Source organism: Thalia democratica, unplaced genomic scaffold (genome assembly GCF_965202585.1).
Source record: "Thalia democratica unplaced genomic scaffold, ktThaDemo2.hap1.1 HAP1_SCAFFOLD_989, whole genome shotgun sequence".
In the NCBI taxonomy this organism is placed as follows: domain Eukaryota; kingdom Metazoa; phylum Chordata; class Thaliacea; order Salpida; family Salpidae; genus Thalia; species Thalia democratica.
Window position 1 is genome coordinate 20,001 of NW_028139924.1, and position 10,000 is coordinate 30,000.

The 10,000-nt window shown below is 31.4% G+C and overlaps 4 non-coding genes across 4 annotated transcripts; all 4 read right to left on the minus strand.

The window, feature by feature from the left end:
- Nucleotides 1-337: 337 nt before the first annotated feature.
- LOC145847601 (5.8S ribosomal RNA) lies at nt 338-490 on the minus strand. Its single transcript, XR_014371406.1, has one exon. It is a non-coding gene; the product is annotated as a 5.8S ribosomal RNA (ribosomal RNA).
- A 182-nt stretch (nt 491-672) lies between these two features.
- LOC145847613 (small subunit ribosomal RNA) lies at nt 673-2,480 on the minus strand. The gene has a single exon (XR_014371418.1). It is a non-coding gene; the product is annotated as a small subunit ribosomal RNA (ribosomal RNA).
- A 3,290-nt stretch (nt 2,481-5,770) lies between these two features.
- LOC145847616 (5S ribosomal RNA) lies at nt 5,771-5,889 on the minus strand. The gene has a single exon (XR_014371421.1). It is a non-coding gene; the product is annotated as a 5S ribosomal RNA (ribosomal RNA).
- Nucleotides 5,890-9,289: 3,400 nt separating this feature from the next.
- Nucleotides 9,290-9,408, minus strand: LOC145847617 (5S ribosomal RNA). The gene has a single exon (XR_014371422.1). It is a non-coding gene; the product is annotated as a 5S ribosomal RNA (ribosomal RNA).
- Between the last annotated feature and the right edge of the window lie 592 nt (nt 9,409-10,000).

Sequence of the window (10,000 nt, forward strand, 5' to 3'; positions counted from 1 at the left end):
GCGCTGGGCTTATCCCGCTTCACTCGCCGTTACTAGGGGAATCCTTGTTAGTTTCTTTTCCTCCGCTTAGTGATATGCTTAAGTTCAGCGGGTCGTCCCGCCCGATCTCAGGTCAAAAGTGATGTACTATAAAAGTACATGCGCTTTGTACGTCGGCCTTTTGAAGTCACTTAACTTATTCTCGAGCACCTACCGTCGTTGCTACCTCACCCGAGGCCAGCAGGCTGCTCACGCTTCAGCTGTGAAATCGCCAGACCAGCTGTCTTTGACGACACGCTCCTCAATTAAGAAACGAGTCGCAGGCACTTTCAAACTAATGAAAGGATCGGTGTGTTAAAGACCCTGAGACGGACGTGGCCCCAGGATTACCCGAGGCCGCAATACGCGTTCAGAATATCGATGCTCAATGTGTCCTGCAATTCACATTACTTCTCGGAGCTAGCTCCGTCCTTCATCGACGCTCGAGCCGAGTGATCCACCGCTAAGAGATCTCTCGTGTTAATCAATCTCAATGCAACCAAAAAATCGTGTTCAAAAAGAAGCGGCCGCGCCAGCACTTGCGTGCTGAATTATTACTCCCGCTGTCAGGAAGCAACGCGACCGAACTATAACAGTTACAGGGCTCGGTCCCTTCGAAGAAGAGACGTCGCTTGAAATCAAATTTCGATTCGTTAATGATCCTTCCGCAGGTTCACCTACGGAAACCTTGTTACGACTTTTACTTCCTCTAAATGATCAAGTTCGATCGTCTTTTCGAACACCGGCGAGTGCGTTGCCGCACGTACCAGGCTCAATCGGAGGACCTCACTAAACCATTCAATCGGTAGTAGCGACGGGCGGTGTGTACAAAGGGCAGGGACGTAATCAACGCAAGCTAATGACTCGCGCTTACTGGGAATTCCTCGTTCAAGGGAAACAATTGCAAGTCCCTATCCCTAGCACGACCGGGGTTCAACGGATTACCCGGACCTTTCGGCCTAGGGAACACACGATGATCCGGTCAGTGTAGCGCGCGTGCGGCCCCGAACATCTAAGGGCATCACAGACCTGTTATTGCTCAATCTCGTGTGGCTAAACGCCACTAGTCCCTCTAAGAAGTTGCCTCCGACCCAATGGGTCGAGCAGCTATTTAGCAAGTAAGAGTCTCGTTCGTTATCGGAATTAACCAGACAAATCGCTCCACCAACTAAGAACGGCCATGCACCACCACCCACAGAATCAAGAAAGAGCTCTCAATCTGTCAATCCTCGCTGTGTCCGGGCCGGGTGAGATTTCCCGTGTTGAGTCAAATTAAGCCGCAGGCTCCACTCCTGGTGGTGCCCTTCCGTCAATTCCTTTAAGTTTCAGCTTTGCAACCATACTTCCCCCGGAACCCAAAGACTTTGGTTTCCCGGAAGCTGCCGGACAGTTCTTAAGTTCGACACTGCCCGATCGCTAGTCGGCATCGTTTAAGGTCAGAACTAGGACGGTATCTGATCGTCTTCGAACCTCTGACTTTCGCTCTTGATTAAAGAAAACATTCTTGGCAAATGCTTTCGCAGTCGTTCGTCTTGCGCCGATCCAAGAATTTCACCTCTAACGGCACAGTACGGATGCCCCCGTCCGTTCCTATTAATCATTACCTCGTGCTCCGAAAACCAACAAAATAGAACCGAGGTCCTATTCCATTATTCCATGCAACATTATACAAGCGTAAAGCCTGCTTTGAACACTCTAATTTTTTCAAGGTAAACTTGCCGGACCACCGCAACACTCAGTTAAGAGCACCGCGAAGGCACCGACCAACAAGAACAACGAGGCCAGTGCTAGCCTTTCGACCGACCAACCTCGCCGTCCCTATATCCAACTACGAGCTTTTCAACCGCAACAACTTAAATATACACTTTTGGAGCTGGAATTACCGCGGCTGCTGGCACCAGACTTGCCCTCCAATGGATACTCGTTAAAAAGTTTAAAGTGTACTCATTCCAATTGCAGGACCTCGTACGAGGTCTGCATTGTTATTTTTCGTCACTACCTCCCCGAGCCGGGAATGGGTAATTTGCGCGCCTGCTGCCTTCCTTGGATGTGGTAGCCGTTTCTCAGGCTCCCTCTCCGGAATCGAACCCTGATTCTCCGTCACCCGTTACAACCTCGGTAGGCCGATACCGTACCGACGATAGTTGATAGGGCAGTTGCTTTAATGAGATGTCGCCAGCACTAGGCCGTGCGATCCGCAAGCTTATCCAGAGTCACCATTGTAACGACCCGAAAGCCGGTTAGTTTTGGTCTGATAAATGCGCGCCTCACGTCAGTTCGGCGCTTTACGCATGTATTAGCTCTAGAATTGCCACAGTTATCCATGTAAAAGCGTACAATCAAATGAACCATAACTGATTTAATGAGCCATTCGCAGTTTCACTGTACGTGAGCTCGTACTTACACTTGCATGGCTTAATCTTTGAGACAAGCATATGACTACTGGCAGGATCAACCAGATAACTATCCGAGGGCGTTTAAACCCGTTGCTCGACTGAGCGTTTTTACTGTATAAATACAGACCTTTTCTATCACTCGGCTTAAAAGCCTTGCGAACGTTACTGAAAGTCGGCGCCGGCCTTTTGCTGTTTAAAGCGCCAGCCCGCGTCGACTGCAGCATGCAGCTATACAACTGACTGTTCTTTCTCCCGACCAACCGTTTGCCTTCTGCCGGTTAACTCGTCAGCAGCAACACGCCATCTGTCTGCTGCAGTTACCCGCCTCGAGCCGTGCCTGCGTCGGCTACTCGTCTCGACGACTTCGCAAAGCTATAAGCCTACCGCCGCTGGACGCTTGTAGTTTTTCATACGCTGCTCCGATGCGTTTACATAGCACGTTCGCCGCCGCTGCAATAGCCGCGCCTCGGGTGCTAAACAGTAATGCTTTAAGCCCGCTTTCTCGCCAAGTCGACCGAACGCACAAACACGTCTCTCTCACTAGTGTAAAGTAATGCATACGCGTATGATGCTCAAATGTTGTTGTTGAACTTTTTTGCCGATTTTTCCCGATTTTTTTTAAATTTCTTTGTTTCTTTTCAATTTTTTTAATATTTTAAGCTTATTTATGCTACGTTTAAATGTTTTAATACTTTTTTTATACTTTATTTAATATGTTTAAAAGAAATAAATAAAAAATAATATATATAAACTACTTTTTATAATGTTTTAAATATGTTTGTTTATTATAAATAAGCTTTATTTGTATTATTTTTTATTTAAACTTACTTTTTAAATCTTTATATTTGTTTTATCGTTTTAAGCACATTGCGATAAATATAATAAACAAACAATTGAATAAAAATAATAATAAAAAAAAAAATAAAAATAAAAACATAAGCTTATTTTATATGTTTCATTTTATTTTTATTTAATAACCTTTTCAAACCTTAATACTCGTTTTATTTTTTTAAGCAGATCGCGATAAATATAATAAACAAACAATTAAATAAAAATAAATAAAAATAAAATAAAAAAATCAAACATAAGCTTATTTTATATGTTACATTTTATTTTATTTAAAACTTACAATTTAAACCTTTGTATTTGTTCTATTCTTTTAAGCACATCGCGATAAATATAATAAGCAAACAATTAAATAAAAATAATAATAATAAAAAAATCATAAACTTATTTTATATGTTTCATTTTATTTTTATTTAAACTTACTTTTTAAACCTTTATAGTTGTTTTATTTTTTAAGCACATGGCGATAAATATAATAAGCAAACAATTAAATAAAAATAATAACAAATAAATAAAACAATACAGCTAAACTATAAAAAGAAAACTAAATAACTGATAAATACTTGTAAAACATTATTTGAAAAATGTATTTTGAAACACAACACGATTGATTTATAAATAATAATATATTTTTAATTTGTGTAGTTTATTGAAAGTAGTCTCCTTATTTGCTTCTGGTTTTACTTGAGTTACACAACGTTAAATAAACATACTTAACTAAAAATACTGTCATTTTAATAAAACTAAGTACAAATACATTGAATTAACATAGAACTTTAAAAAGCCTTCGCTAGTATCTGTTGGTAACAGTAAATAACCTATTATGACTCACAATACAAGAGTGCGAAATTTATTTTTCATTTGATTTTTCAGGTATTTATTTATTTGTGGAAATAAACTTTTTTATTACATTAGAAACTAATAGAATTTTTCCTATAACTATACCTATTATTATATTTAGTATGCTTAAAAGTAATAAAATGAAACGTCGCGATTATATAATAAACAAACAATCAAACAAACAAAGAAAAAAAAAAAAAAACTATTTTTTTAAACTTATAATTTTATAATTTCAACTATATGTCTTATTTTATTTTCATTTAAACTTACTTTAAACCTCTGTATTTGTTATATATATTTCAACACAATACGATTAAACTATAAGACAAACAACAAAATAAAATAATCACATTAATAAATACACTAAGCAAATAGCTAGAATAAATATAAATAGTTCAATATATACAATATATTTCTTCCATTTTTAAGTTACTTGTTAAACATATTTATTTAAACATGTTTCTTTAGAATATAAAACTAGCAGTTCTACAAATAAAGAAATTAAAAAGCCAATACACATAACACTAACTTTTCATAAATTAGATATGCAAATATGAACAAAATAATAACTAAATTGTTAAGCTTTTGTAAACTGTGAACTTATAAACTTATAATAACAATTGCATATTCACTATTCACAATAGCTTTTTATTTAGTACACAACTGGTCTGTAAATTGTGTAGTTTATTGAAAGTATAATCCCGTTTTGCTTCTGGTTTAAATAAAGTTATACAACACATACTAAAGTAAATTAAATAAAGTAATTCACTACTATCTATTATATAAAACCAATTTACAAAATACATTAAAATAAATAAAAATGAACTTTGAACTTATAATAATAACTGCATATTCACTATTCAGAATTGCTTTAAATTTAGTACACAACTGGTCTGTAAATTGTGTAGTTTATTGAAAGTATAATCCCGTTTTGCTTCTTGTTTAAATAAAGTTATATAACACATACTAAAGTAAATTAAATAAAGTAATTCACTACTATCTATTAAATAAAACCAATTTACAAAATACATTAAATTAAGTTAAAGTGAACTTTGAACTTATAATAATAACTGCATATTCACTATTCAGAATTGCTTTAAGTTTAGTACACAACTGGTCTGTAAATTGTGTTGGTTCTATTCAAGTACTCTCCTTGTTTGTTTTGTTTTAGTTGTATCACATTCAATACACATAATAAAGTAAACCAAATAAACTCTATTAATTTAAACTAAGTACAAATACATTAAGTTAATACAAAACTTTAAAAAGCTTTTGCTAGTATCTGTTGGTAACAGTAAATAACTTATTATGACTCACAATACAAAAGTGCAAAATTTATTTTCGTTTGATTTTTCAAGTGATTTGTTTGTGGACAAAAAAACTTTTAAGTTTTAGTATAAAAGACTAATTGTATTAATTTTAACTCAGAAAATTGTACTCTACAAGATGGTGCCATTATTTTTTCGATATCTCAAACTGGTCAAACCACTTTTTTAGCGCTCTAATTGGTTTAAACAGCAAATAACGTTATCTGATTGGCTTACGTTTTTATTTGCTAATAACTAGAATTTACTTTTCTTTTAAGCGTTAAAGAAATGTAAATAAACGAGTAATATGTATAAATAGGTCAGAAAGAAAAATAGTACAAAAAGATGAATTCAAAAAGCAAAAGCCTACGGCACGTGGTATTCCCAAGCGGTCACCCATCTAAGTACTAACCACGCCCGACACTGCTTAACTTCCCAGATCGGACGAGATGGGGTGTGCTCAGTGTGGTATGGTCGTAGGCGTTTGAAAGCGTTTACAAGCCTTTATAAACCCTTCGGTTTGTTTAAAAAACCTATTTGCACTTGATTTACAATCAATTTGATATTTTAAAATTATTCCTTATAAAATTTTAACCTGAATTAACCTTTTTTTTTGTTTTTTTTTATCAACAGTTACTCCCAAACTGTACTAAAACTGTATTGTAACTGTACAAAAGTGTTTGTTTAAATAATTGTTATCTATAAATTACCTAAGACCAGGACAAGTAGAAGTAAAGTTTATTGAATTATTGAATTAAATAAATAAAATCGTAAAATAAAATAATACAATATGTTTACAATTTGTCATTGATCTATCCATTTATGTTATTGCATTACAAATACAAACATTGCATACATTCAAGAGTATTATTCATCAATCTTTTCAATATAATAAGTTTTAAATTTATATTTATTTTTAAATAATTCCTGACATTTTAGATTACCTGAGATTTTTTTTTAATTAAATTAATTTTAGTAATTATATACTTGACGTTCTATTTTGTTTAATTTGATAACTCAACCATGTTTATATTTTTTTATAGTTTAACAGAACTATTAAACTAAAAGACATTACATACAGCTTCTAAAAGTTTTAAACACCTTAAAAAAGTAATATATAAAATAATTGATAAGAATATTAAACTTATAAAAATTTAGTAAAAGGTTATATAAACGTTATTTAAATTAATATAAGATAGTTAACTTATTTTTTCATTTAATGTGATATAATATAAATATATTTTGAGAGACAATTAATTAACGTAAACAATGTCATAGTGGAAACTGCATGTCTGCTAAAAACGTAAAACGCAAAACTGCTTTAATAAATCACTAAATAACAAAAAAATTGCCTGTCTAGCAGGCGTTCAAATTCAAATGACAAAGAAATTTAACTCCGGCTCTCAAGTATATGTCTTGCGTGACGACTAGCGGGACTCGATCTCACAACCTTCCGCTTATGAGTTAGCTGTCAAGACCAAAGACCCAACGCCACGACAAAGATAAAGAAATATTTTGCTATATAAATAGGTTGATTTTTATAATTTTGTCAATTACAATTACATGTCAATTACAGTGTCAATTTGAATTTAAATTAAATTAATTTTAGTAATTAAATACTTGACGTTCTAGTTTGTTTAATTTGATAACTCAACTATGTTTATTTATTTTTTACTAATTTTAAAATTATTATTATACAATATATTTGTTATATTATATTTATTTTATTACTTAAACTTATTATATACATTTAATATATAATATTATTAAATAACTTTATTAACGAATTAAAAACAAAATATTATTATTATTATGTTATTAATTTAGTGTTTTATTTTAAAGATATATTAAAGAACTAAACAGATATTACCCCTAAAAAACTTTGTTAATAATATATAAAAAGTACTCAAAGTCAGATTCGGAAATATATATACTGTTTTTTTTCATCAATATTGCAGGTCTGCGTAGCCGGGGGCTGTAATCTAGCTGCCAGCAGGCCTGAAATGGTGGCCACTATTGTTCAATGTTCAACTTCAAATTCTTTGAGATTATACTGTACTATCTATCTATTTAACAAATCTATCTAACAAATGTTGTTCAATCTAGGTTGTGGGTACTTGGGTCGAGTAATGCCTTTGACTTACAATCTGTTGTGGATTGTCAATATTTCTCTATCTATCAATAAACAAATCTATCTAATAAATGTTGTTCAATCTAGGTTGTGGGTACTTTGGTCGAGTAATGCCTTTGACTTACAATCTGTTGTTGATTGTCAACATTCCTCTATCTATCAATAATGATTATATTCAATATTAAATGTTGATTAATTCAGTTGTAAGAAAACCAGTGCGCTGGTTAGGTTGGGTAAGGCCTTCGACTTACAATCTTTGGGATTATCAACGTTCATCACAAGTACAGTAACGATCTCATTGAATTTCCAGTTGGAACATTGGATTGTAGTGGTGGCCTACTCTTTTTTGCCTAGTTTGACAAACTATTGTATATATATTGTATAACTTTATTTGTATTATTTTTTTTTTAAATTACTACTTATTATTAAAGAATTAAATTTTCTCCATTGTTTTCTCCATCGCGAACATTAAAAAAAAAAACTATGTATTTGAACTGTTTTTTATATGTTTTGTTTTATTTTTATTCAAACTTACTTTAAACCTCTGTATTTTTTATACAATACGATTAAACTATATAACAGAAAAATAATTAAATAATCAAACTATTGAATAAGCAGTTAAATAGTGTGTTTTTTTATGCTTCTTTCATTTTTAACTTACTTGTTAACCATATTTCTTTTATTAAAGTATAAAACTAACAGTTACTAAAATAAAATAATCATAAAGTCAATACACAAAACACTAACTTTTTATAATTTAAATATGCAAACATGAATATAGTTATGAAGTAAAGTTATTCAAAGCTTATAATTATGAAACTTTTGTATAATATTTTTGTTTTTTTTTTTGTAATAACTACAAAATTGGTATTTTAGTTTATTGTTAGTAACTAAATATTTATATTTATTATACTTAAAAAAAAACTTCTATACTAACTCTAATTTCAAAGCATATTAAAACATACAAATTTTACCAACTAAATATTTATTTTTATTTTTATTATTATAACTTTCAAACATAAGCTTGTATACCTTATATACCTATATACCTCATATAGGAGGCTTGACATAACATAACATTATTTAATTCTTTTTGTTTGAAATAAACTCATTTAGTTATTAGTAAATTACAACATAAATGTTTATAACAATAAAACTAAGATTTAGCTTTTGAGTTAGTAAACTTTGATAGTTTTCTTTTAATAGTTTAATAGTCCTTATTTAAGTTCAAACAAAATTGCTATATATTTAATACACATACAAAAGTAAACTAAGTAAACGTAATTCAATAGTTTCTATTAAGTAAAATTTATTACAAATACATTAAGTTAATACAAAACTTTAAGAAGCTTTTGCTAGTATCTGTTGGTAACAGTAAATAACTTATTATGACTCACAATACAAAAGTGCAAAATTTATTTTCGTTTGATTTTTCAAGTGATTTGTTTGTGGACAAAAAAACTTTTAAGTTTTAGTATAAAAGACTAATTGTATTAATTTTAACTCAGAAAATTGTACTCTACAAGATGGTGCAATTATTTTTTCGATATCTCAAACTGGTCAAACCACTTTTTTAGCGCTCTAATTGGTTTAAACAGCAAATAACGTTATCTGATTGGCTTACGTTTTTATTTGCTAATAACTAGAAGTTACTTTTCTTTTAAGCGTTAAAAAAATGTAAATAAACGAGTAATAAGTATAAATAGGTCAGAAAGAAAAATAGTACAAAAAAGATGAATTCAAAAAGCAAAAGCCTACGGCACGTGGTATTCCCAAGCGGTCACCCATCTAAGTACTAACCACGCCCGACACTGCTTAACTTCCCAGATCGGACGAGATGGGGTGTGCTCAGTGTGGTATGGTCGTAGGCGTCTGAAACCGTTTACAAGCCTTTATAAACCCTTCGGTTTGTTTAAAAAACCTATTTGCACTTGATTTACAATCGATTTGATATTTTAAAATTAATCCTTATAAAATTTTAACTTGATGTAAGTATTTTTTTTATTAATACCTTTTTTTTTTGGTGTTTTAATTACAATTACTCCCTGTAACTTTATTTAAGACTTTGTTTAAAAGATTGTTAACTATATTCTATATTAAATACTATGATAATTAGAAGTAAAGTTTATTAAGTAAACTAGATTAGATTAAACTAAATAAAAAATATTGTTAAAATAAACATGTTGTGTTTAGTTTGTTTTACTATTTCTCATTGTTCTATTTATAGATGGTATTGTTTTACTTCAAGAATATTTATAGTTAGTTTCTAAGGAATATCTCATACTACATCAGATTTTACGATTAACTTAATTTTAGGTAATAAAATATTTGACGTTTAATTTAATAACTCAACTATGTTTATGTTATAAAATGATAGTATATAATACACATACATTATAATGTAATAATATAACTAGTTGTATAGTATAACTAGTTGTTTACTTTAAAATGAATAATTAAGT